This window comes from Misgurnus anguillicaudatus, chromosome 22 (genome assembly GCF_027580225.2).
Source record: "Misgurnus anguillicaudatus chromosome 22, ASM2758022v2, whole genome shotgun sequence".
NCBI classification, from domain to species: Eukaryota; Metazoa; Chordata; class Actinopteri; order Cypriniformes; family Cobitidae; genus Misgurnus; species Misgurnus anguillicaudatus.
In genome coordinates this window covers 31,585,438-31,609,615 of record NC_073358.2, presented here as the reverse complement: position 1 = coordinate 31,609,615, position 24,178 = coordinate 31,585,438, and the positions used below count along the sequence as shown (strand labels likewise).

General features: G+C 38.9%; 1 long non-coding RNA gene across 1 annotated transcript in view; it reads right to left on the bottom strand.

The window, feature by feature from the left end:
• Positions 1 to 24,178, bottom strand: part of LOC129440288 (uncharacterized) — a 57,709-nt gene that overhangs the window by 31,150 nt on the left and 2,381 nt on the right. The window contains exon 3 of the long non-coding RNA XR_008643071.2: positions 4,731 to 4,914. This is a non-coding gene — a long non-coding RNA (uncharacterized lncRNA). The remainder of the gene's footprint in view (positions 1 to 4,730; positions 4,915 to 24,178) is intronic.

Below are 24,178 nucleotides of genomic sequence, written 5' to 3'. Positions count from 1 at the left end.
TCCCCCCAATCCTAACAGCCAACATCCATCCCTAAATCCTTGCTGACTGAGATCTTTGTGCATTTGCAAGATTCTCCTTTCGAATGCCTGCTCCACCTTGAGGACGCTAAAGGAAGGAACGCGTAGCTCCATTTGCTTTTTGACTAATCCGAGAAAAAGGAGTTTACCAGTCACTCATTCGTCCATTATCTCTGTTGATAAGAACATCAGGCATGGGTCACACAAGAGTAAAGGTGTCGTTTCCCTTTATTCTTCAAAAACAAAGCTGAACCTGTGAACCTCTTGTTGGTTGACCACTGAAACACAGTTTGTGAATGTAATCCGGTTTCACAGGATGCTCCTGTTTATGCTGGCGGTCAAGGTCAGACATTAGCTGTCTCTCTCTCTCCTGCTTTTGCTCTATGTCTCTCTCTCTCACACACTCGCTTAATGTCAGATGGGTTTCCTTCCATCAACAGAAGTTCCAATTCAACATATAAAAATATCTGGTGGATAGCCCTCGTTGCATTTGTTTGAAAGGCAGTTTTAGGGTGGCCATACTTCCTGTGTTATAGATGTGAGGGACAGTTGGTGTACTTTCTGTTTCAAATCAAAATTTTGGCCATTGCAGAGGGAATTTTCCCAGTTTAACTAAACACAGTCAGATTTCTTCTGTCAAAGATTAGCGCAACAATTGTTTTGTCAGGGTTCATCAGATGTAAGCCTAATAGGTTTCGTTCATTGTATAAGTAAGGAATAATTGACGACAGGCACAGGCCGTTGAATTATAAGAAAATAATGCACACCCAAGGTGGTTCGTGTTGTGCCGTTACACCGTGGGTGCATTATTTTCTTATAATTCAAAGGACCCCGGACTCAATTATTCCACTAATACCACTGTTACCAAAAATATTGCTCTGGTGCCTATTTTTAAGACATTTTAAAGGTTAGGTGTGCAGCTATTGAAAAATAATCAACAACTATGGACTATGGAACACTTCTAAACCAATCAGAATAAAGCATTCAACAGCCCCGTGGTATAAATTGTGTAAATGAATGAACAAACATTTTTTGCCAGGTATACTCAAAGGAATTTGTTATGCTTCAAGGGCACAAAGGACAGACACTAAGGGGGCGTGCACACCAACGCTTTTACGCCCGCGGCCGGCGCATGTTTTCAATTGTTTCCAATGGAAGCTCAGCGTTTTTCAAATAAGCCGGCGCCCGGCGGTTTTTCCGCGCTCAGCGCTGAGCGCCGAGAGTTGAGAAATGTTCAACTTTGGAAGAAAAGCTCCGCTCGTCAATGTCAGTTCTCACGCGGCCGTCCAATCACAGTGGAGGAGGGGCGGGACATTACCACAGCAACCAACCGGCTCGCAGCTTTAGTATCACAGCTAACAAAGCGCTCAGCTGAAGAAAGCTAGCACTCAGCTGAAGAAAGCTGGCACTCGGCGTCCTCAAGGCGTTTTCAGCCGCGTTTAAAAGTTTTGGTGTGTCCAGCCCCTAAGACAAACCACAAAGAATGAAAATAAAGATTTAGAGAATATAAAATGCTGGTTACCCTTTATTACGTTGCCCTTGTTTTAGTGTAATTTAAAGGTGCCAACCGTGCCATAGAATAAAAAACTGTATTTACCTAGGCATAGATGAATAATAAGAGCTCTGTACATGGTAATAACATATCTTGAGCCTCAAACGCATTTGTTTCCTCATTTTTATGTGAACCTTGTGCAAGCAAAAGACCGCAGGCAAACAGGCCAATCTCAACATAAAACTGACTGTGATTTAACAGTCGAGAAGTACGCCCCAACTACATGTTTACTAATGTGAGCTACTGGCATGAGCCTCAAGGGGGTCGCACACCGGATGTGCATCTCAGCGCCACGCCATTCTAAAATAATCGAACACATTGTGTTCTGTGAGTATATGCATACCGGCGCCGACAGGTGACGCCTGTCCGCGGCGCCCAGCTTTGACTCCGGAAGTTGCTCAAATCCCTGTCCCGCCACAGAGCGCCACTCACATAGTTAAACATTAAATAACATCATATTTGTCCCAAATTATTAACAATTAACTAGGGCTGACTTCTTATAGTCGAGGATTCGAGGATTCGATTCAGAGAGGTCTGATTCGACTATGAACCTCATAGTCGAATAGGAAGTGTTATGTAACCAATGAGTAGCAGCACTGAGAAACTTAAAGGGAACAGAGAATGAAAAAACATTTTTACCTTGTCTTTGTTGAATAATGGTAGTCTACCCGCATTCACGAACATACAAAAAGTTCTAGACATGCTAAACATCTCAGTCTCATAGAAATTCCTCTTTTAGAAATGGCAGCCAGAAAACAGCCCAATCTGAAAAACTGATGCTTATGACATCACATGCATCTAACTGCCGCTCCACTTTAAAATAATTGGCTACATTTTTTGAGTGGCAACAAAGTCAGCCAATCAGTAATGAGATTGCAATTTAAGCCAGTAGGGGAGCCAAATAGGTGCAAAATCCCCCACCCTAATAGAGCTATCTGAGAGAGGTTTTTAGGAAGCTTCTAAGGCATTACAGACCCAAACAAATTTTTTTTTGTCTACATGTCACATCACAGAACAAGGATAAATACCCCGTTCAATTATTCTATGTCACCTTTAACCGCATGGATGACAAGCAGTGTTGGGTAAGTTATTTAAAAAAAGTAATTAATTACTAGTTACTAATTACATCTTTAATCATGTAATTAGATTACTTTACAAATACTCTCTCCAAAAAGTATTTAATTACTTATTACTAATTACTTTGAAATCCTATTTAGTACATTATACAAGGATAGGCTTGAAATGGCTCGAAGAAATAATATATAAGTACATCAATTATTCTGGTCCCACTTAATTCTCTCTATAAACTAACTATGAACTACTTTTCCCTCAATATACTCCAACTACTGCATATTAATACCAAAGAAGTTGTTCATTTTAAGTATTGGTAGAAATGGGGAGGGTTAAGGATGCAGAATAAGGTTTTGCAGAATCAGGCATTAATATGTGTTATTAAGTTTTTATAAACAGCCAACATCTAATTATTAATAATGCTAATAATTGACCAGTTAGTTGTGACAATTGTAAACTAAAACCATGTTAAATCCACTATTGTATTATAGTATGCATAATTGTTTTACAGTCCATACACAGTATTTAGTTACATCAGAAGTAACTGTAATTAGATTACAAGAAAAATAAAAGTAACTAGTTACACCCAACATTGATGACAAGTAACGCACAACCGGGCTTTTCACGTTAAATTCATATAGCTATGCCCTTCTTGTTTTTCACATCATATGTACAATAAAGGCAAAACAGAAAGAGTTAAGAGAGTAACTTGTTTTTCGTACATTTCTATTCAAAATGTAATACTATGCAAAAGTGAAACTAAGATGACAGAATAACTGTAGCGTAAATTCAATTACTTTAATTTAACTGATCAACACAAATATAAAGCGCCATAATATAACTGATTGCTAACCAGCATTAAAACCACTTAAAATAAAAACCTTTATAGGCTTTTTTCTTTGTGTACAGCGTCCGCTCCATGAATAAGGGAGCTGCGGCCCAAAACGCCGGTGGCTTTATTATTAACTGACTGAACACTTGACTCTTACCTGGACATTTAGATATGAAAGTTTTTCATCAACAGTATCTGCGAGAAACATTATAAACATTAAAAATCAACTGCGACTCATCTGTTTCAGCACGTCCACGTCCGCTTAATTAACGGTCTTTTGTATGTGCTTTAGTCAATAGCCTATAGAGATGTTTAACTCAAGTTATACAGATTGATATTTTAAACTTCTCACTGACATTTGGACTCTAATAAAATAAATGCAACAAACAACTAGCTATAGGTTAGCTGAATACCTTAAAAGTTTATAGATATTGTGATCAGTTCATACTGTTGTTAACATTTTCTCGAGAAGTGAAAGCAATGAGACTCGTTTTCCGCTTTGTGTTGTTCAGCAAACAGCCAATTATTACTATTTAAGGAGTGCGCTTATTTAGTTTGGGAAATTTCAGCACAGTGCTATGACAAAAGTCTCTGAAGCAGGCAGGAGATTTCAGCAAACGTCTCAATTTGCGCTCAATTTAAACTCATTGCTGTTTTGGAAAACAATTGAGATATTAAATAGATCTCATTTGTGATTTTTCTTTCCTACCATAACACGCTGACATTGACTTGTTTCACACTAGTTTGTGAGAGGTGCTATTCCTGGGGGGTTGAGTGAGCTTCATCTGCATAAGCTTTGACAATCCGATGGTAATTAGCTGTTAGACACAGGTAGTAGGTGGCTCAGGTTAGGAGAGAGCTTCTGCTCATTACAAGACTCTAGTTGAATCTGAAGACTTTAAAGGTGAAAATAAATGAAAGTGAAAGGGGTGTGCTCATATCTTTACACTTAGGCATTTGGCAGACACTTTTCGATATCAACTCGCATTGCATTGCTATCGTATTGCAATCATAACTTGGCGTGAGAAACACCAGCTTTATTTCCTTTCAACATTTCCCTATTTTTCAGTTTTCATAAGAGGACGGAGATCTTTCGTTTGCTCTGCAGAGGTTCACACACGATAAAGCCTCTTGTGCAAAAGACAATTGCCGTATTTACTCTTTGTCACGAACATCCTAACAGACATCCTTTCTGAGTCCTACCTATTGAAATGGGTGACAAAAGAGGGAAAAGACAGCATGGAAAAGTGCCCAAACCTGCTAAGGGTATCTGTTTTCCTCTGTGTGCACAAGAGAGAACAGCCGGACGCTGTGTTTGGGTGCGTTCTGATAGCGGCTCTTATCGAGGCCCGTCTCTCTCTCTCTCTCTCTTCCTCCGCTCTTTCTGTCTTCCGACCTCTGCCTCACGGGAAGGCGCTTGTGTCATGCTGATTCGCTGGGACTTATGGGAGAAGAAGGGAATGAAAGATGCATTGGTGATTTGAACAAAGCGTAATGTGCATTGCTTTTGGAATGACATCTTGTTGAATAAAATATTAGTAAGTAAGTAAGTAAGTAAGTTTAATTTATAAAGCACATTTACACACAGCGCAAAACTGACCAAAGTGCTGTACAATGAGTAACTAAAACAATAAAATAAAACACATAGCTAATAAACATGATTATATAAAACATAATAAATTTAAAGTCTTCCATGTCAAAGCACACAACACAGATAAAACCAATAAAAATCATAATTTAAGGAACAAGAAAGGCTAGAGAATAGAGATGAGTTTTTAACCTAGATTTGAATACATCAATGGAGGGGGCAGATCTGATATCCTGGGGGAGCTGATTCCACAAACGTGGAGCAGCAACTGCAAAAGCTCTATCACCTCTCTGCTTAAGCCGTGAACGTGGCACAAGCAGGAGCCCTTTATTTGAGGATCTTAGTGACCTTCGAACTGAATATGGCTGTAAAAGATCAATAATATAGGTGGGGGCAAGCCCATTAAGTGCCTTAAAAACAAACAGTAAAATTTTAAACTGAATTCTAAAAGGTACAGGGAGCCAATGTAAGGAAGCCAAAATGGGGGTTATGTGCTCGCGCCTCCTAGTGCCAGTTAAAAGACGCGCTGCTGCGTTCTGTACTAACTGCAAACGTCTAATTGATGATTGAGAGAGCCCAAAATAGAGCGAATTGCAGTAATCCAGCCGTGATGTTATAAAGGCATGGATAACTATCTCAAGATCATTAAAAGATAAAAATGACTTAATGCGAGAAATCATCCTAAGCTGATAGAAGCTATTTTTAACAACAGAACTAATCTGCTTGTTGAAACAGAGTTCTGAGTCAAAAATAACACCCAAGTTTCTTGCATAAGGTTTTATAAATGAAGTGAAATTACCCAAATTTTGAACCACATTGCATCTAGCCGTAGGAGAACCAAAAACAATCACCTCTGTCTTGTCATCATTTAATTGGAGAAAGTTATCAGCCATCCAAATTTTGATGTCTTCGAGACAGGCCAGAAGAGATTGTAAGGAGTCTTTAGATTTTAACGGCAGATACAATTGTGAATCATCCGCATAAAGATGGAAAGAGATGTTATGCTTCCGTATAATATCACCCAATGGTAGCATGTACAGACTAAAAAGCATAGGACCCAAAATGGACCCCTGAGGAACCCCATATAAAACAGAGGCAGAGGATGAGGTGAACTTGCCCATAGATACTGAAAAAGTCCTATCATTAAGATAAGAACGGAACCAAAGTAATGCAGTCTCCCTAATGCCCACCTGCTGTTCAAGACGAGTAAGGAGAATGTTGTGATCAACAGTGTCGAAAGCGGCACTTAGATCCAGTAATATCAGTATGGCATTATCACCTGAATCTAATGTAAGAAGAAGGTCATTGACTACTTTAAGCAAGGCGGTTTCAGTACTATGTAGTGATCTAAAGCCTGACTGAAAAGGTTCTAATATCTTGTGAGTGGTTAAAAAAGGGAGAAACTGTGATAAAACCACTTTTTCCAACACTTTAGAAATAAAAGGAAGCTTAGAGATAGGACGATAGTTATTCAAACATGTAACATTAAGATCATGTTTTTTAAGCAGGGGTTGGACAACTGCATGCTTAAAGCTTGTTGGGACAATGCCAGATACAAGACATAAGTTTAAAATAACCAGAATGGAGGGACCGACTACCTCAAAAGCATCCTTTAAAATAAAAGAGGGAATAGAATCATTAAAAGAAGTGGTGGGTTTCATATGTGACACTAAGTTCCTCAATTCAGTAAGACAGATGGGCTGAAATTGGTTAAAAGTAGCTAATACCCCTGAACAGCCAGGCACAGTAGCAGATGATGTGGGAATCAACACTGATCTGTAGCTATCAATTTTATTAGTAAAAAACTTAAGAAATTTCTCACAGGTATCAGCAGAGGCATCAACAACCGATAGATTTGAAGGACTGATAACAGAGTTTATTGTAGTGAATAGGATTCTTGGTCTGTTTGAATGCTTGCTGATCAAATCAGAGAGATGTTTGACTCTGGCTTTTTTTGCTGCTGCCTGAAAAGAAATTAATGAAGATGTAAAAATTTGAAAAGAAACCTCGAGATGATCCTTTTTCCATTTCCTTTCAGCTTTTCGACAAGCGTGCCTAAGAGAGCGCGTGTCGTCATCTAACCAGTATTGAGATTTCAATTTAGAGCGAGTGTATGTAAACGGTGCCACAGTATCAAGTATAGAAGAACAAGAAGAATGAAAAAGGGTAACTAATTTATCCGGGGTAGAGGATGATGATGCCGCTGTTGCAATAATAGATGCAACATTTCCACTCAAAAAACTATCAGAAAACTTAGTTGCTGTAAAGGAATTTATATGACGAGAATAGTGATCCTGAACTCTGACAGTTTGCAGGGGCCCGAGGAGGTTAATGTCAAATATAATAGGTTTATGGTCAGAGAAAGTTGCCTCCTCAATCACAATGTTATCAACATTAAATCCATATGATAAAATTAAATCAAGTGCATGCCCTAGTTTATGAGTAGCTTTATCTATATGTTGTGTAAAGCCAAAGGCATCTATCACACCACAGAATTCACTAACCATAAATCTTTCTGGACAACAAACATGAATATTAAAATCACCAAGTATAAGGAGACGATCATACAGTGACACAAAATGGGAAAGAAGATCAGAAAATTCAGTTATAAAATCTTTGTCAGGTTTAGGAGGCCTATAGATCAGTAAACAGACCACTGGTGATGTGATGGATTCAACAATTACACATTGCAGTTCAAAGGTGACAAAACTCTGTGCAGGTAGTGTCCGAAGTTTAAAATTGTTCCTAAAAACAAGAGCTACACCGCCACCTCTTCCAATGCACCTCGGTGTGCTAATAAATGAACAATTAGATGGACATAGTTCAGTAAAAACAGATGACTGACCAGGTCCAGCGTTAATCCAAGTCTCGGTTAAAAATAGAAAATCCAGTTTATGATGAGAAAAAAAGTCATTCAGAATAAAAGACTTGTTTGACACAGACCTACTATTTACCAAGGCAACTTTTACATTTGTAACAACCGCAGTCTGGGGGCAGCGGGAATAATCCAAAGCGCGGATGTTCAGCGAGTTTACCCCACCGCTACGGACACGCAGTCTAGGTCGAGCCGGGCCAGCGGGCATTTGGGGTCGATGCAGCATAATGTGTACATGACAGGCGTACCTCAAGTCCCACGAGCGTCGAGCTAAGTAGAGATCTTTCCGACCTAGAATGTCTTCAGACTCAGAGAACTGGCAGCGAATAAATTGTGGATGAAAGACACTCGCTCCTCTCCTGATCTTCACCCTGATGCCTCCACGTTTGCCTCGGCGTCTGCGGCGCTTCCTCCGGTTAGAAACACAGCAGGGTGGCCGAATTACGCACTCAGCGTTTGGAGAAATAAACGGAGGGTGACATCCGTCGCGAAAAGCAGGAGTTACCCATGCATTTCGGAGATCCAGCAAAGTATTCCGGTCATAAGACCATGTAGCAGCGGAACAGTGCTTATCTAACGTAAATAGCAATACAAACACAAACAAATATAGAAACTGACGGCAAGCCGACCAACACACTGGCGCCATCTTGTTTAATGGAGGTGACACAAAACCATGGTTCATTGGCTTTAGATATTGGCTTTAGATATTGGCCTGGATTTAAAAAAGCAACATCACTAAAGCAAGTGTTTTGTTGTACTGCACAGATGATTTTACACTGTAGCCAAAATCATACAACCTTGCCCCATTTCCAAACTGCTCATGTACTATGATATACTGCTAACCGATTTGGGATGATTGCTGTTTTGTACAATGACCGGGTCTGTGCTTACAACATTTTTAGATTTATTTTCATTATACTAAATATCAGCCTTTTTTAAACTCTGCATGGCCCAGCAAATTACAGGATCAGGAGCAACTTTATTATATAAAGTGATGTAACAAAAGTTAATAGCAGCATGGGAATATTTTTAGTTTTTCCAATTACAACCCATGTTCGGTAACAACAACCCAGCATTGGGTAATTTTTATGTGCTTTGTCCAATGGGTTAAAACCAACCCAGCATTTAACAGAAAAAGGGACTAGAAGGAAAAGAGAAGAATGGTGCCAAGGTCTCTGATCGAGTGCTCAAGGAGGAAATGAGCAATGTAACAGAATGCTGCGTGGTGTTAGGGCCTGAGGGCAAAACCCAAAACTTCATATTCAGGAAAAGCAGCACCCTCTCTCTTACACATACCCATCTTCTCCCTTTCTAATTTCTCCCACACAACTACCATTTGGATTTGTCCCACTGCTATCACCACCTCCCCCCCTACAGGAAATGAAATCCATTTTAAAATCATTTGGAAACCACAGGGGCTTCAGACCAGGAAATAATCAGCGTGGGAGAGAGAGAGAAAAAAAAGAGCGAGCGAGATTGAGACAGAACAGAGCGTTCAGTGAATGGATACAGGACAGGGATGCTTCAGGATCTCTCACTAAAGGGGGCATTCGAGCCCACTCTCCCCCTCACACTCGATCTCTTTCTCTCCCGTCTGTCTCTCCTCCATTCCCATCCCTTCACTGAAACTGGATATTACACAGTGGGTGGCCAGTGCTGGACCTCTGTTGCCACATCTCCTTTGCCCTGCCAGCCTGACCCCTTTCTGACCTTCAGTAAAAAGTGGCCGAGCTCTACCTAGGGGGCGCTCTTCTCTTATCAGTACACAGATAAAATCTGTTCTGACATTTCTTTGGTGCAGTATCTTAAAGGATGTCATTGAAGTCAAATGCCTGAATCCCCTTATTCTATTTTCACCCACGAGGCTCTTCGTCTCGGTTGCTGGACAGTCTGTAGACAGTACAGATGAATCAGCTTTATATGAGAGCTTTCAGAGATCGGCCATTTGCATTATTCAAGAAGGACCCTTGAGAAAGCTGTTTAGGGTAACACATCTAGGCTATCAGGATGAATAAGTTGAACTGAGCTGACATCAAGCCACTTTCTATTTAATCAGGCATAAAACGTTCACAGTGTGTTTTTTACAATATGTATCGCTGCAAAGTTGCATTTAAAGGGACACTCCACTTTTTTTGAAAATATGCTTATTTTCCAGCTCCCCTAGAGTTAAACATTTGATTTTTACTGTTTTGGAATGCATTCAGCTGATCTCTGTATCTGGCGTTACCACTTTTAGCATAGCTCAGCACAATCCACCGAATCCGATTAGACCATTAGCATTGCGCCAAAAAACAACCAAAGAGTTTCGATATTTTTCCTATTTAAAACTTGATTCTTCTGTAGTTACATCGTGTACTAACACAGACAGAAAATTAAAAATTGCGCTTTTCTAGGCTGTTATGGCTAGGAACTATACTCTCATTCTGGCGTAATAATCAAGAACTTTGCTGCTGTAACATGGCTGCAGGAGGCGGAATGATCTTACACAACAGGCGAAAATAGTCCCTTTAGTAACTTTCAATAGCAGGAAACTATTTTCGGGCAGGGCGTAACATCACTACGCCTGCTGCAGCCATGTTACATCAGCAAAGTCCTTGATTATTACGCCAGAATAAGAGTATAGCCTATTTCCTAGCCATATCTGCATAGAAAATCGCAACTTTTTAATTCTATGTCGGTCCTAGTACACGATGCAACCACAGAAGAGCCAAGTTTTAAATAGGAAAAATATCAAAACTCTGGCCACTTTTTAGCGCAATGCTAATGGTCCAATCAGATTCAATGGATTGTGCTAAGCTATGCTAAAAGTGCTAGCGCCAGACCCGGAGATCAGCTAAATAGATTCCAAAACGGTACAAATCAAATGTTTAACTCTAAGGTAGCTGAATAATGAGCACAATTTCAAAAAAAGTGTCCCTTTAAGCCATGTAATCTGATGCTGACATATTTAAAGTGAAACAGGTATTAAATGAGAAGAAATGTGGTGTGATATTTGATTTCATCCATTGGGAATTGATTGGATTGTGAACAGTTAAATACCAAATGGAGCCATGTGGTTGAAGGAGGCGAAACCAAAAAAGAGGGATCTGTGATGGAAGAGCAAGAGCAAGTTAGTTCAATAGTATACATTTAGTATATGTTTACATTAAAAAGTAAATAGGGTCAATATTGATTGCATGTTAACTTAAACCTTAACTTTGATCTATTCACATGATTAATACGATGTATACCAGACTGGTTTCTCTTGCCGTGAGCATTTCAAATTTAAAAAACATGAGTTTAATATTTGCAAGCCTTAATATGCCTTTTGTGTGCGGTGTGTAATTGAGTATTCTTGGCATGCAAACATACCAATTTTCTCCAGCTATAAAATGAGCCTGCTAAAGAGAAACAACCCAGAACAGATCATTTTCCAGGTGTGTTTAGTAGCGGCTAATTTACACCAGCAGCTCAGTTTATCACAGCCCGCTCCAGTGTCTGCCTGCCGCTGCCTCCTGGTGGTCGAAATGATGCTGCCATGCGTATCATCAGGGTCCATTAAGCATCTACCATTGTCTTTTTAATGAATCAATCATGGCAGCATAACAAATTATATGGATTTGTAAAAATGCTTAACATGCAGTAATCGGGTTAGAAAGAAAAGCAATCATGATGGTGTGTTGTTAAAGTTTCATTAATTGCATTTCCTATGTTAAAGTGATACCATGTAATTTTTCAACCTTCATAATACATTTTCAAGACCCTTGTGATAGTACATCGACTTTAAATAGGTTGAATGACATGTCTACCATAGCCTGACGGGGTCTGTATCACTTTTACTCGTATTTTAAAACTTAGGGTTTGTGGTAGTAACCAGAGCACAAAAAAAACTACAAAATTCGACTGCTTTACGGCATACGTCACTTCCTCCACACAATTTGTTTTTAACGTGAATTTTGCTGTAGGCTACTTAAGGAGTGTAGAGAGCAGTTTCTATTATGTGATTGTGTGGCACAGTCTTTAGTGTCACGGACCTATGACACGGGCGACCCGGGTTCGATTCCCCTTTAAGGCAATTTTTTATATAAACTGTTGATTCATACATAAATGCGATGTTCTTTATAAATTACGGCGATTATATTGCATATAGTTCCCTGTATTCAGATGCTGTGTTCACGTATTTACCTTTCTTTTTACTGTGTCTATGATATTTACATTACAATCCAGGATGCTATAGCACTCAAACTTGCTCACAGTGTAAAACCAAACCCTATTCATTCACCAATCAGATCCGAGCGTTTCTCTCTTCTCTCTTCCTCATTTGCTGCGTTCCGCTGTCACTCGCGTGACGTATTACAAAGCGGCAGACCTAAACGCATCGGTTTACTTGGAGTTGGAGCGATTTTCACACAAAAAAGAGGAATAACGAGCGCCATTGCGGAAAATCCTGGTGGAGAGGGAGAGAGAGAGGATGCAACAATATTTGTTTGGAAAAAGGCAAGGAAATACGTCTGGTCGTTTCTGAATTGGAAGGCTGCAGCCTCCGGAGGTCAAATATGCAGGCTGCACACGTCATCAAGCCTGGTTTATTAAGGTAAACTGAGCATTACATTCGCAAGTCATAAGCATACTGCAACAATTTACGATTAACTAAGTATAATAGTCAACTTTGTAATTGTTAATATTGTGAAATAAGACAGTCTTGATGACGTATTAGAAATACGACATCCGGAGGCTGCAACCTTCAGATTGAGAAATGGCTTCTGCCACGACGAGTTCCTCATCAGAAAGTTGTAACATGACTGCGTTTCTCCCTGTTGTCTCAAAATGTTGATCGTTTAGCATTTTAAATGTTTAGTTTTTAGTTTAGTTTTAAGGTTGGCCAGTTCCTTTCCTTTGCGACAGTGCTGCGGCGCTTGTGGACTCTAGGGGCGCTAGAAGTGAAAAATACGTGTCTAGCACCCCCTAGTGGCCAGAAGTTTCATGGTGTCCCTTTAAATATGGCCTAAACTAAACCATCACCTAAGCAAGCATACAATCCAGCATATGTTAAATAACAACACAGTTAACTCCATAAACGGACAGATTTTCTGAGTGTTTTTAAAAGTAGCAGTTTACCCAAAATATAAATATAAAAAAATCAAAATTCTCTTATTTACCCTAATGTCGTCCCAAATGTATACTGTACGACTTACTTTTTTTACAAATTCAAATGATGTTATAAGAAAATGCTGTCATGTTATCTCTTTATTTACATTGTCATTTATGCATGTGGAAGACGCTTTTATAAAAAGCAACTTGCAGTGCAATTTAAAAAAAATGTATCGATATGCGTGTTTCCTGGATTCAACCTTTTGCGCTGTTATCGCAAGGCTCTACCACTAAGTTATACATGCAGGGCACAACATTTTTAGCTCCCTAAGACACATATAGCCATTATTAAAGTAATTCAGATTACTCAGAGGAGTTAATAAATGTTTTGGAGAAAAACTACATTTTTGTGAGAGAAAACAATTAATATTTTAAGTCTATTAGCATTTGAAATGTTGATAAGTTCGAATATGATTGTTTCTTGCTTATCTCGTGACAAAACATGCATATAGCATTAACACAGTAAGCCGAAGCTAGACACTGTATGCCACTGTATGATCTGTATGTTTACAATAACACACAATGTATTGATCGCCAAATAAGCTCAAAATATCAATCCTTTTTTATCTTTTAAATGTATTGTTTGCTTCAGAAGACATATATTAGGCAGTGGCTATTTACACTAAGTGCAAACAGTGTTAGATACTATTTACACTTAGTGCAAATAGCGATAGATGCTAAATACACTAAGTGAAAATAGCATATTTCTTAGGGATGTGCTATTAACAGTAGGTGAGAATAAGTTAAAATTTGGGTGAACTCCTCCTTTATAAGCAAAGGCACCTAAAAAAGCAAGTCCACTGCAGCAAACTAAATGATTTTACTTCACAAAAGTGAACTTCGCCGCAATCATGGCCTCATTACGCTACATTGTGAAAGAAAGCGGAATAGATTGTGAAACACAAAGTCAGCATTGTTTTGCAAGGCACAATCAGGAGGGCAAGCATCCAGAGAACGCATTCTCATCAATCAATGTATGCCATTAGTAATGTGTACCGTTCTGATTAAGCCCACCACAGAGAGGTGTGACACCGTGTGCTCCAGTCTACCTAAATCTGTCATCACGTGCCCTAATCTCAGCTGACTGAGGTTCCAGAGAAGCACCGGCCTTCGCACAGGGACTGTTGAGAGAGTGATTGCTTTCAGGAATTTTACAAACGTTATTGCGTTCACAAATGTGACCCTGGACTTAAAGCGCACCTATTTCATTGCTAAAAACAATGTTATTTTGTGTATTTAGTATAATAAAATGTGTTTGCGTGGTTAATGGTTAAAAAACACATTATCTTCCACATACCGTACATTTTTGTAGCTCCAGATATAATGTTTTCCTCAAACGCTCTGGTTTTGTACAAAGCTCATCGATCTGAAAAGTGTCCCTGATTGGCCAGCTAATCTGTACGTTGTGATTGGTCTGAATACCTCTGACGTCAGTCGTGTTTGAAAGATTGAGCCGTGACGCTATTTACCATGTTTGAAAGATTCGCTCACAATGCAATGCTGACAGAAGATTACTTACAGGCTGTGAATCAAAGCGGGAAGAATTATGATAATGTTGGTCTTGTCCAGTGTTGTTTTCGTCAACGATGACGATAATGAAATGATTTCGTTGACGCACATATTTTTTATGACGCTAACGCAACGATGACTAGCTAAAAATGTCTCTAAGTTGACGAAAACATGACGAGACGCTTTCGAGTTTTCGTTGACGAAACGAGACGGAACGAAAATGATTATAAGTCTGACGTTCATAATGCATGTCATTTCTGCCTATTTTGCGTGAAATCTGTCTGTTTTTAGCTCAAAAGTATCAGCAATGCTGCCACTTTCTATCCTTGTTTTGGGTCAACACAATCTCACTCACGCTCACGCCCACCACCGAAGGACCGTAGTGGTGACGCCAATAAACGGAAACGACGAGATGATTTATGGACATACGTTCAGTATAATCCATCAGACAGAAAAACGGAATGCATATTGGGAGACGACGGTAAATGTGGCCACAAACTAGGTGGGAAGAATACCACCAATCTCAAGCGGAACCTGAAGGCTCATCACGCTAATATTTTTTAAAGGTAACCAACAAGTCACGCTGTTAACATATCATATAAATTCAATTTTACTCGACAATTGGCTTGTGACACATTTCATGGTAAGCTTAAGGTTTTACATGTATCTGCTTGTCAAACCTAAGCCCTTTTCCAATACTTTTTGTGGTGTATTTAAATAAGGCAAGGCACGCGTTTCTTAACTTTAGAAGCGAGGTCTCAGCGTAACACACAAACTCAACATCAGGGTATATTAGGCTCAACTTTTTTATTCATAACTTTTTCTTATGACATGTGCAGAAGGCACACCGACTAAAACAATGGCAAGCCCTCAGGGACAACCTTAATGCACATTTTAATTGTATTAAATACACCACACTTTTTAACCTAAATTCATTGGTTAAAAAATACTTTTTTTACTAAAATTGACTTAAACTTGACTAAAACCTTTTTGCGTTTTCGTCGACTAAAACTTGACTAAAACCTTTTTGCGTTTTCGTCGACTAAAACTTGACTAAAACTATAAATTTTACAAGTGACTAAAATGTGACTAAAACTAAAAGCATTTTCGTCCAAAAGACTAAAACGAAAACTAAAAGGGCTGCCAAAAAAAACACTAGTCTTGTCTACATCACCAATCCCAGGAAGTAAACTGTTGCCTACAATCCGTGTGTTTGTTGTAGTCCAAGAAAAAAGATTTACTTTGGAAACGATAAACCGTGTCATTGTTTACTTTGGGGTTTGTACCTTTTGCATATTGTTAACATGTACTTATACACACTTACACACCAAAGGAAATGTAAAATCGTGAATCGGACGATAGTTGGTCTTTAAGGCGCATGGATATATTTGTAGCAATAGTCATTGTATGGGTCAAAATAATAGATTTTTTAGTGATGCACCGATGTATCGGCTGCCGATATTTATCGGCCAATTTTTGATGAATTTGAAACCATCGGCATATCGTCAATAGCACAAGAAAGGCCGATACCGATTGTTTATTAATGAACTGCATAAAGAAATATATGTTAAAAATTAGTTAATGTTGTTAATAAAATAAATGCTGAATAGCAAAAACCACCTTTGAAGGTTGTCATGCTGTCTTCTTATATTTGTTTTAGCTTAATTTGTGCCTCTCTTATTATGTTGGTCAGTTGAATGTTAATTAGATCCAATCCATGTTCAGCAAAAATAATTTGATGCAGAAATAAACTAGCTAATAGACTAACTGTATAGTATTGTATACAAGTGTTAAATATCGGTATCGGCCAGAAGTTGTCTGTTTAAATTGGTATCGGCCCAAAAAATCCTATCGGTGCATCCCTAATTTTTTTATTCCAAGATAATCATGTTCCATGAAAATATTTAGGGTTTTTTTTGGTATCTCAACCAAACATTGTCCTATTCTAATAGATCAATGGAAAGTTTGTCTATTCAAATTTCATATTAAATCTCAATTACTGTATTTGTGGTCACATATTGGCTTACTATGTAATAAGAATGTGAAGCAAATAAAAAATTACTACTGTACATTTATGCATTTGGCAGAAGCTCCAAAGCGACTTACGGTGCATGAAAAGGTATACATTTTTATCAGCATTTGTGTTCCATGGGTTCGAACCCATGACCTTTTGTGCTGCTAATCCAATGCTCTACCACTGAACTATACAAGAGTCTTACTATGACTAGTACTTGTTATGAATTTCTCAGTGGTTTGGGAAATGTAATTTGCAAATTCTAAATTGCTATTTAAGTTGTTATAACAACCTTTCAACATGACAATGTTCAACCTATCCCACATTGCTGTTATTTACCAGTGGATAACACCATCATGGTAGCTGTTGTTTTAATAGGAGACCATTTTATAAGGGAATAATGAGATGAGTAGTCACATTCAAACCAATTTAAGACTGTAATATTAAAGGACTATTTAAGAAGGCCATCACAAATGTCATACTGGCATTTTAAGGCTTTTAAACATTTACAATAATGCAAACAATGTATTTTATAATCATCACACACGGTCAGAAAAAAGGTACAAAACTGTACCTTTTCTGTCGCTGGGGTGGTACATGTATACTAAAGATAATACAAACTAACTTTTGGGGTACATTACTTTAAGGATCTATTGTGTACCTTTAAAGTTAACTGTTTTGTACCCCTAAAATTTAACTGGTACAAAAATGTCCCTTAAAGTACACAATATGTCCTTAGGGTATAATATTTACCCCAAATAAATTTCAATGTGTTCTTTTCCCATAAAGGTACCAAAATGATTTTTTGAGGGTTCCACCTATAGCGACAGAAAAGGTACAGTTTAGTACTGCAGGGTGATTTAGTACTGTATCTTATTAAAAATAAAGCAAAGAGCATAATCTGAAATGAAATCTCTATAAAGTGATACTTATGTAAAGCCGTAAAGTCAAAAATGTAATACTTCCGACAATGTATTAAACTTGATCGTAATTGACATAACGTGAATTTTTAATTGGAGTTTTTTTGTCTGGTGGACTACAATATCTGTCCCATAACCCACTCACCACATCCATGCTGCTAAATTCGATTACACCCTGCTGTTGAAGTGTGTGGTACATCACCTCTCCAACCCAACTACAGTATTTTTATTTCAACTGACTACTAGTACACTAACCATTATTACATTTATTGTAATCTCTTTATTTATTGCTGCCCTTGGTGACAGAAATATTGCTCTCTTTTACATCTGTATATTTAAACTTTTTGATATTGCTTTTTTCCCTTAATCATCTCGTTTCTTCCCAATTCTGTTTTGCCACTTTTTCCAAAATATTAAAATACTGTATACTGTCACAGTATACAGTAAGATACAAAGTCAATCCTATACAAGAAGCATAATCGAAACCAGTCCCATGATCTTAGGAGAGGAGTCACCTACCACCACCTGGGAGCTGACTCCATGCTAGAATATGGGGCTATTTTTGTCACACACCCCCAAAATGTCCCTACAAATATAAGTTTGTAAGTCACTTTTTTAACTCCCCAGCCACTTTGAATTCATACATGTGTGAATGACATCTAATGTGTGTGTGTGTCGTGTACGGCGTGTTGCCACGGCTCGTGATGCACCCCAGGATTAGACAGTTCCAGCGTGGTGGAGCTTGATTGATGAGCCCATTCCAAATGTTTTCGCGTCCAAGTCAGTGGGTGTTTGAGTTGCCTTTGCGCATCTTAATACCAAACAAAACATTAGCGTCGATTCCCAGGGCTGGCTGCCTCTCGCTGGATTTCATTAGTCACCCCTCCGCAGCACACAAATGCGCTGCATGGCTCCGGGACATGGAGAAGTGAGGGAGAGCGGGAAAGATGAAGGGCAGGGGGCCATTAAGGGATCATCATCTCATCCGAGATTCCCTACCGATAGGAATCAGAGTGTTCGGAGCGGAAAAAGGTTCCCTTATTCTTCACTAGTTTCTGATCAGCTCAGCATCTCAGTGTGACTCATTTTTGACACCTCGTGAATGTGGACCCAAAAACGTAGATAGAGATGAAATAATGAATTCATTTAAAGGCCTCCGATATTTTTGCCTCATTTAATTTTGGAGTTTTTTGATTCGCAAAAGTATCAAATAGCTTTATTCAGTCAGTGCCACACACATACCGAACCGGCTTGCATTAGTAGAAATACTGATCTCATTCCCCCACTAATGAGGGCACTCATCTGTGTGTTTGTCTCCCCTGTCTGCCTTTCCTCCTGCCAAGCCTTGATGCAATTACACCCCCACATCTGCAGGGGGCTCCCTCCTCCCATCGGCTCGGGGCTTTTGAGGGGCCCTGGTGCTCCTGATTCACGGTTAATCAATCATGGTGCCTGGGTAATGACGCCCCACTGCTCCTCTAATGTCTTCTGGCGGGAGCCTCTGCCGCTGGCATTGAGCTCACGCAGGCACACATATGGCCGCTCCAAGTGAGTGACAGGACCCCTTTTGCGCGTGCGGCACCCCGCTCAACGGAAGCCATCAGCTCCACGCACACACACTCATGCCTGCGGCAAGGAGGAGTGAGACTGGGAGGAAATAGTGCCGCTTGGACAATCTTCTCACGTCAAAGCTAACTGTCAAGAACAAAGCAAGTAGGGCATTGCAATGTTTCCCAAACCGGCTCAGTTTGGGGAACAATTGCAGGCCTTTAAAGATACTGTGTGAGTGTTGGAAAGGATAAGCAAAAAGTGTGATGCTGCATCATCAGGAAGAAATGTATGTACCTATGATATGAGTTTAAATGTCTTGTCCCAGTCCTTTGTCCACTCATAATTCTTTAAAGAGCACCAAATGTCCGATTCACGATTTTACATTTTCTTTGGTGTGTAAGTGTGTATTAGTACATGTTAACGGTATGCAAAAGGTATAAACCCCAAAGTAAACGATGACGCGAGTTATCGTTTCCAATGTAAATCTCTTTTCTTGGACTACAACAAACACACGGATTGTAGGCAATAGTTCACTTCCTGGGATTGATGATGTAGACAAGACCGACATTATCATAATTCCTCCTGCTTGGACTCACAGCCTGTAAGATAACTCCTGTCAGCATTGCATTGTGACCGAATCTTTCAAACATGGTAAGAAGCGTCACATTTCCGGCTGACATCAGAGTTATTCAGGCCAGTTACCTGGCCAGAGACAGTTTTGAACAAAATCTGTGCGTTTCATGAAGACAGGGAAATCTGGAGCTACAAAAATGTACGGTATGTGGAAAATTATGTGTTTTTTGAACCGTAAACCACACGCACACATTGTATTATACCAAATACACAAAATAACGTTTTTTTAGCAATGAAATATGTGCTCTTTATTATCAGGACTATTTTTTAGCATGTAGAATATTTAAGTTTTTTCTACCATCACCTCTCCTCTGACATAAATGTGTGCATTTCATGTTACTGAAGTTCAGTAGATGTGCGCTTTGTTGACAAATTTGTATGATCGTTTTTAAGTTTTTATTTATTTCTCTAACTAAATGTTTTAAAAAGATGTATTTGTAAGGACACTTCTAACCCTCGTCCTGTTTAATGTGCTTATAAATGATTCATTGCTACCTTCACCACAAGTCTGTAGTTGATGAGTCTGTTTTCTAATTGATATTCCCAGCTTTCATTATCCCTTACTTACTCTATGCCAGATCAATTTTATCTGGTAAACTTAGCACATATGGCTTTAATAGCCCTTGTCAAAGCCAAAACAGACAATCACAAAAAAGACTTTAATTTGGATGAAAAAAATTAATTGAATTAAACCTTAAAGGAGATGTCCAATGCTATTACGTGCATTCTGACTTATTAACACTGTTAAAGAGTTTAATTCTCAAGCTAAACATGGGCAAAGTTTAAAAAAAAGATATATGACATAGGGGTGTAACGGTACGTGTATTCGTACCGGATCGTTTCGGTACAGGGCTTTTGGCACAGTGCACATGTGCACCGAATGGCCGAATGCAATCTTTTGTGTGCGGAACATAGGTCAATTTTTGTGTTTCCAATCGAACATATTAAGTGGCGGAAGTCTCCGCGTTCAGCGCAAGTCTTCTGTCAAACATATAACATAATTCGGCCTGCAGAAAGATTTTTATTTACTTAGTTGTATATTCGTTTGATTATTGATGTAAATGTTTGCGTGTCGCATCTAAACGCGCGCGTTAAACGCGTGTCAACGCGCTGATTTGTTCTTTCAAAAGTTCTCACGTCGTCTATGATATCATTGTCACAATGCGATTAGTTAGTCGGGACAGAGAAGAGCTGTAACCCGGGCTTACTCAGCTGTTACTCAGCTGCGGAGGGGTTCGTTAGTTTAAGTCACAGCTTACATTGGCAACACATGTTTTGGTGTTAAAAATGTATGCTAATAGTTCATAAATGTATTTAGGAATTGAATTTGTTAGTTTTAGTGCAAGGTTTTAGTAGAAAAAGTTTAAGAGAAGGTTAAGAAAAGATTTACCTACTATTATAAAATAATGTAAAAAAAGTATGTTATTTAGTGGAAAACTTTGCAGCAGTATTTTATTTATTTATTTATTTTTATTTATTATTTATTATTCTTTTTTATTTCATATATATACATTTTATTTATTATATATTTAATAAAAAGTGTAAATAAATTGTTAAAAAAAGTATAGTGTATGCAGTTTAATGTATGCATTTTTCCCCTTACTGTACTGAAAATGAACCGAACCGTGGCTTCAAAACTGAGGTAAGCATCGAACAGTGATTTTTGCGTACCGTTACACCCCTAGTATGGCAGAGTATTTCTGTCAGTATATGTTTCGGAAAAGTTTTTGGATGTGGTCCTGTATGACGTCATAAAGGGTGAAATTCCTTTTATGGCCATTTCTCCTGAAAGAGCGCATGCACACATCAACCAGAGTGAGAGTAATGCTGCGTTCAGACCAGCCGGGGTAGAGGTGTCAAGTGCGAGTGATTTCAATGTTAAGTCAATGTTAAGACACGTTGAAGCACATCTAGAGGCCTTGCGGCGCGAATGAGGCGTTTAGCACGACGCGGTAGACGCAATTCCGCCTCATTCACGCATCTAGTTCGCGCGAATGGCACGAATTGAGCGTTGCCGCAGGAAACGCACAAGTTAAAAAATGTGAACTTTGCCGGAAAAACGTGCCGGGTTAACCAATCAGGAGCTTGCTCTAGTAGTGACGTGATTACAGGAAGCGAGCGGAGTCACAGAAGTCCTCCCATGACGTGAATTTCCACGTGAATGTCTCAATAACTAGAATTTCAAGCGTGAATGAAGCGAGTAAACTCAAAACTCAAAGCGGCAAACTAGACGCGAATTTGTCGCCTCAAATGCGGCTGGTGTGAACCCACGGTAAGAGCACGGCCATAAACATTTGGGTTATGGAAGTTGTCAGCAACGTGGCAATAGTTGTCATTTTGTTTTTGGATCACAACATTAAAAGTGTCACAAAAGAAGTGTGTTGGTTGTGAAGGAAATACCACGTTCAGCTTCCAAAAACCAGCGCCAGCGGGAACAATGAATGCAGATTGATTGCAAGTATGTTTGTTTGTTCCTAGCTTTTCGGTGATAAATGTTTCATAAACAAGAACCAGTCATGAGACAGATCACAGGCGGTAAGTAAAACTGCATTAAATGTCTGTGTTTTGTTGGCAATAGGCACATAAGTGCATGTAATGTAATTAACACAAACGTATAGTGGATAAAGTTAGCAGTACAGCTGTATTTGTTTTTATAATAAATCTGATAAAACTAAAGACTCTTTGGAGATATGAAGGATGCAATATTACTCTATAGGTATTGAAAAGAGATTGGCAGAAAATGTTTGATTTATGTCACATTTAACTGAATTGATTAGATTCATGCTGCCCTTTGCAGCAAAGTTGAAATTTTTGTTATGTACCCAACTGTAATCCTGTCAACTCTGTTTCAGTATCTAGGACCAGCTAGTATTTCTGCAAAATCTCATTGAATCTCTTTCTATGAAGATGTCCACCTTAGGCTCCAGGTGTTTGTATGCAGTATGGAGTGGCAAAGGCCCATCTGTGCAGCCTAAAACCATCCTAATTTATGTTTCACACATCTTTCTGCTGCCACACTTTGCATCCCATAGCACATAATCTCTCTCTCTCTCTTTCTCTCTCTCTTCTCCTGTCTCTCTTTCCAGCGCCCGTGACAGTGAAGTTGCTTTGGCTGTTAAGGAGCAATCCATCATCTGTTTAGAGTGCTTCATCAACATCGTGTACATAGTAGTGCTAAAACAGAGAGGATGTTTTATGCTGCTCAGACAGAGGCTTTTTCTAGTGCCATATGGATGGCATAAAATCAGCAAAACCAATTAAAAAGAATACCATGCATGCATTAGATTGTAAAGGCTGAGGCAACAAAAGCATTAAACACAGCTCTCATATGTGCTTGTGCACGCAGCATCCGACTTTAGAATCTGTTTTAAACAGTTTAAAAGCTGGTATAAAAAATAGGTATGCTTTAAATCTCTTTTTTCTACATTGAACACCATGGTATGGATAGGGTGCTATTGGGTTATAGGGTGGCGCTTTGTCGCTGTTACGCGTGTGGACAAAACTTAACTTCTGGTCTCTGATGTTTAATGGTCTTGCTAGTGGCTAAACTAAACTCTGGAACAAATACTTCATCGAAAATAACAAATGTTTTGCTTTCCTAAAGATGAGGGGAGATGGCAATCATGGATCAACGCTATGTGAAGGGAGCTTTGGCAGCCTATTTGTAGTTAACATTGTATACATTATGTACACATTTTACATAGTAACGTAAGCTCAGTGTAGTTTTTGATATGATTTTCTAGCTATGATTTGAACTAAGGTAATCTACTTGTTGTTTATTTTGCTTGTTATCTGAAATAAACTACTCTAGAAGGACTCTGTTGCTATTGATTCTTTGTGGAAGTTTACCGGAAGTTACGTGTGTTCCACGAAAGCCATTTGTTTATGTTATTACTGCTGAAACCGTCTATAGACTGTCTATAGACGGGCGCACGCGCGGTGACGTGATAAGCGCCTGGTCCGAACTTTACTTCCGGTTTCTGTTTGTTTAATGGTCTGACTAGTTGCTGAAAATGAACTCTTAAACAAACACCGAAACGTCGAAAATAACAAATGTTTTGGGTTTCTATGTAATCTACGTGTTGTTTATTTTGCTTGTCATATAAATAAGCTACTTTAAAAGGACTTTGTTGTTATTTATTCTACGCTGAGTTTACAGAAAGTTACGTGATGACCATGAAAGTCGCGTGTTTATGTTGTTACTGCTGAAAAAAGAATAAAAGAAGTCTTAGTATAATAAGATACTAAATACAAAATTTAACAGAACTTCACAAAACAAAACATTGCACCATGTCTCTGTTGTAAGAAATAGCCAACCAACTTAGGCTGGCAGTAGCTGGTCTACCAACGGCGTCAGCTCGGCTGGTTTAATATGATGGCTTTAGAGGGGTTTTAACCACTGGAATACCAGCTGACCCACTAGCTAAAACCAGCAGAATACCAGCTTTGACCGACTGGGAGGTTAAGTTTGTTACTAGCTGTTTT